Raw genomic sequence first — 5,000 nt, forward strand, 5'->3', positions numbered from 1 at the left:
TGTGGAAACCCTCCTGGCGGCGTGTTCGGCGGTGACGTCACCGAGGAAGAAGAAGACGACCTCCGGGCGATGTCTTCGACGTGCTTAATGACAGCAATTACCCTGCAGACACGACAGGTTAGCGAGGGCGATGACAGACAGGCGTGTCAAATATGTCGCCGCGTGTTTGATGTTTGGTTGTCGTGCACTTTCCACGCCACGCTTATACCGCCGTCAACGGTCGCCATCTTAGCTACCAGCAGGTTGTAAATGACTAGAAGTCTTATGCACTTTGACATCGCTAGCCATGTTTCTTGTCAAATAAATCTATTAAAAAAAAAAAAAAATTTAAAAAAAAGGGGCGGGACTAACTCCAGTGGTTGCAAATCCCAATTAAAGAAGAAGTACCGGTATCATTGATAATTTACAACATCAATTCAGTTCCCAGGCAGCAGCAAGCAGACCATCAAAGGCTCCTTTAATTAGCCTGCTTAATTGGTCAGTGAGTACACTATGTGACATGACACACCTTGTCTGTCTGTGTGTGTGTGTGTGTGTGTGTGTGTGTGTGTGTGTGTGTGTGTGTCATTACACAGAAATGTACCGGCAAATGTGTCATGCACACGCGGCCGATCCAGGTTGAGGAGTTTTGGTATCGTCTCAATCGGCACACTTTCATACTTAACGGCGTCGGTGCGTTCACTTAGTCCAGGGGTCGGCAACCTTTACCACTCAAAGAGCCATTTTGACCCGTTTCCACCAATGAAAGAAAACAATGGGAGCCACAAAACTCTTTTGAAATTTAAAATGAAATAACACTACATACAAAGTTTTTTTTTTTGCTTTGTGCTATGTATAAACCAGGGGTCTCAGCAGAGGTGGGACCAAGTCATTGTTTTGCAAGTCACAAGTAAGTCTCAAGTCTTTGCCCTCAAGTCCGAGTCAAGACAGGCAAGCCCCGAGTCAAGTCCAAAGTCAAGACTGGAAAGTCTCAAGTCAAGTCCTAAGTCCTGCATTTTGAGTTTCGAGTCCTTTCAAGTCCTTTTAACCACAGACTAATATATTAACACAGATTGTGTATGCTTTTCAAACGCTGTATTTATTTATTAAAACAAGTGCATTTTAAATTGCAGGAAAGAAAATTGTGCTGACATTGCACTTTATAATAGCACTATTAACCAGTCATTTTAAACATTAACTCATTCCTTTACAGAACAAACACATTGAAAAATAAAGTGCAAATGTACTTATTTGTACAAAAGTGTTAACATTGAAAAAACATGACATATACGTGAACATAACAAAAAAGTTGTACTTTTTATATGTCAGGGCCCTATGCTGCATTGCATTTGCAAAAGACCAAATTAGCCAAGAGTCTGTCAGTCATTTGTGCACGATGGGGGCGTAGTATGATGCCACCCTGGCTGAAAACTCGCTCCACTGGAGCACTGGAGGCAGGCACTGCCAAGACTCTCATGGCCACTCGGAACAGTGAAGGAAGAGTCTTCATGTTCAATGCCCAGAACAAAAGGGGGGAGAGAGTTGTTTTGGGTTGGTGCACTACTTGTAAGTGTATCTTGTGTTTTTTATGTTGATTTAATTAAAAAAAGAGGGAAAAAAAAAATTATTTTTTGTGCGGCCCGATACCAATCGATCCACGGACCAGTACCGGGCCGCGGCCCGGTGGTTGGGGACCACTGAGGTAAACAACCAACAGTATGTCAGAAAGCTAGCTAAAACGGTGCACATATTCATAATATAGTATACATTTTAACTGACCTTTATTTGACTATTTTTGTCTTTTTTTAGGTGGCTAAAATACGCGGTGCTGCTGACCGCCGTCTAACGTTACGTGTGATATATTGACTAACGTAACCCTGCTTAAAAAAAATCACTGAACAAAAAGTATGAATAAGGTAGTGAACTGCAACAGATTCCCGTGTTTGCAATAACGTTATAACGTTAGCAGTGAGTTTACAGCCTCACTGATTTAACTACACAGCAAATAAAAGTCACGTTACTTAGCCAATAAACGTTATCTTACATTCAAAACTTACCGTTCTTTGTGCAACTTCAAATGCCGGACGAAGTTGGAAGTTGTTGCCTCTCCATCAGTCATTTTGGAACCGCATGTGTTGCATACTGCAAACCGTTTTGTGTTGACCACCTCGTAATTTTTATACCCAAACGAAATTATTTTAGGTATCATTTTTTGTTCACTGGCGTGTGGTTTGGACATGTCTTCTTCCTTGGTTGTCCTGCAATTTGATTGGATGAATGCTGTGTGATGAAAACAAAGTAGATGTAATTTGATTGGCTGTTGTACTGAGAGCACACCAGCTGACACACGCAACGCTGATAGACAAGTACACAATGAAAAATACGGAGCGCTCCCGAATAACTTTTTCATCTTTGGGTTTTGGGGAAAGTAGCAAGTCATGTCAAGTCATGTCAATTCAAAAGGCTCAAGTCCAAGTGAAGTCACAAGTCATTGATGTTAAAGTCTAAGTCGAGTTGCAAGTCTTTTTACATTTTGTCAAGTCGAGTCTAAAGTCATCAAATTCATGACTCGAGTCTGACTCGAGTCCAAGTCATGTGACTCGAGTCCACACCTCTGGGTCTCAGACACGCGGCCCGCACCTTAATATGGAAATGTAATGTTAGTGCGGCCCGCAAGTTTTATATGAAGGGCACTTGACAGCGTCACACTTGCCAACCCTCCCGATTTTTCCCGTGGACTCCCGAATTTCAGGGAAACTATTCTCTCGAATGTATGCTGATTTTCACCCAAACAACAATAATAAGGGCGTGCCGTGATGTCACTACCTTTAGTGCCCTCTACAGCTTGCCAGCCCAGTTACATGTTATATGAGGCTTCTGCAGACACACATAAGTGAATTCAACGCATACTTGGTCAACAGCCATACAGATCACACTGAGGGTGGCGATATAAACAACTTTAACACTCTTACTAATAATGCGCCACACTGTGAACCCACACCAAACAAGAATGACAAACACATTTCGGAAGAACATCCGCACCGTAACACAACAGAACAAATACCCAGAATCCCATGCATCCTTAACTCTTCCGGGCTACTTTATACACCCCCCGCTACCACCAAAGCCCGCCACCCCAACCATCAACAACACCCCCCCCCCCCCCCACCCACCCCCCGTGCGTAGATTGAGGTGGGCGGGGTTTGGTGGTAGCAGCATACCTGCCAACTTTTGAAATTAGAAAAACCTAGTAGCCAGGGTCCAGGGGCCGTAGGTCCAGGACAAAGTCCTGGTGGGGGGTTCATCCGACGCAAAATGATTATTAGCATTCAGACAGGTTAAAATGTTGCTAAAACCATCACTTTTCTATCAGTCACAGTGACTTTTCAAAACAAAAATATTACAGCAAAAATCATATGGGTTGATTGACATGTTTATTCTGTAAGCTAACTTCAATAGTAAATTATTTTGACAGTTAATGCCAGTTATCCTGTCAACCTTTCACAAGACTTCAATTTGTTCATTGAAAGTATAAACACTTTTTACAGTAAACAAATGGTAAAACAGTACTAAACAATTCCATTGGTGTCATTATTAACTTTCTGTCCAAGCTTGTATAATCTACTGCCTTGTTCAATTGTAAAAAATATTCTGTGCCTAAAATTCACATTTCTATCACAATTATCATACTGTAAACATGGTAAGCTAACTTCATTAAAATTAATAGTCCTGTCAATAGCATGGAATTACAATTCAAATGTAGTTTTTTTTGTAAGCCTTTCAAAAGAATTCAAAATATGAAAAATTAATGAAAATTAATTGAAGCCATCAGACACTTGAAAAGTGGCACATCACATCTCTAATGTAATCATTTGAACTTTTCAACAGAAATAGCACTGCAAAAATATTAAGGACATACTTCTGTATTTTGGTAGTTATGCTGTCAACATTTAACAAGATTTCTTCAACTTGGACTTGAAAGCATAAATAGTATAAACACTTTTAACAGTATAACAGTACTAAACAATTCCGATAGATAACATTGGTGTCATTACCTTTTTGTGGCTAAAATCCAAATTTATTCTATCAGATTGATCATACTGCAAAAATGATATGGTAACTTTATAAGTTTACTTGAAGTGGCATAAAACACTGAAAGTGATTGTTCCTATAACCCCTTTGTTTTAAATGTTGTATGCCACTTCAAGTTGTCAAAGACGTGCTGTGAAATACAGCCGACAGGATTGCGCACCAAACACGAAGCAAGGCCAAAGCTCATGCATGGTGCAGGAGAACAAAGGACTTCTTTCATTTAAGGTTTGTGATAAACCATCAAACTCATTCGTTAAAAGGACTCTATAGTAATATAAAGCGAGTTTTTCTGGACATTATCATACAAGAAAAGTTTATTTTTGGGACCGCGATCACCGCGTAATGATTTTTAAAGGTTGCATTACAAACATTTAACTGTCCCATGTGATCAGCCAGTGCGATTGGAAGTCCATGCTCAATTATTGCCTCCGTAAATAAAACTTCGGCATTTATCACATCCAAAGAATCTGTTTGGGCGACGAAAAACGTTGAAAGTTTTCCACTTGTATCGCTAGCAACGGCATTAGACTTGTGTTTTTTTGTCCCAACGTGGTCTTTTACATGGCTAATTCCTCCGTGTCCGATCGAAAAATCTTGTCTGCACAAGGTGCAATTCGCGTAGTTTTCACCCTTTTTGGAACGGATAATTATTCCCGGATAGGCTTTTGAATATTCTTCACGGAATGACTGCACTTTTCTTTTCGGTTTAAGACTCGTTTGCGATTTTTCTCCAGCTGATTCCATGATCGTTCGCTCGTTTGGAAACAATGGCAACTGGTGCCTCGTGCTTGGCAGCGGTGCTATAAATAGCCTCGCGCATGGCATTCGGAATGGCTCGATAGGAAGTTACGGGAAGCAGTGTCGATTGTCATTGTTGTTACGCGATTTCGTGAATAAAATTAAAAAAAAATAAAAATTTTTAATTAATG

Source organism: Nerophis lumbriciformis, linkage group LG18, assembly GCF_033978685.3.
Source record: "Nerophis lumbriciformis linkage group LG18, RoL_Nlum_v2.1, whole genome shotgun sequence".
In the NCBI taxonomy this organism is placed as follows: domain Eukaryota; kingdom Metazoa; phylum Chordata; class Actinopteri; order Syngnathiformes; family Syngnathidae; genus Nerophis; species Nerophis lumbriciformis.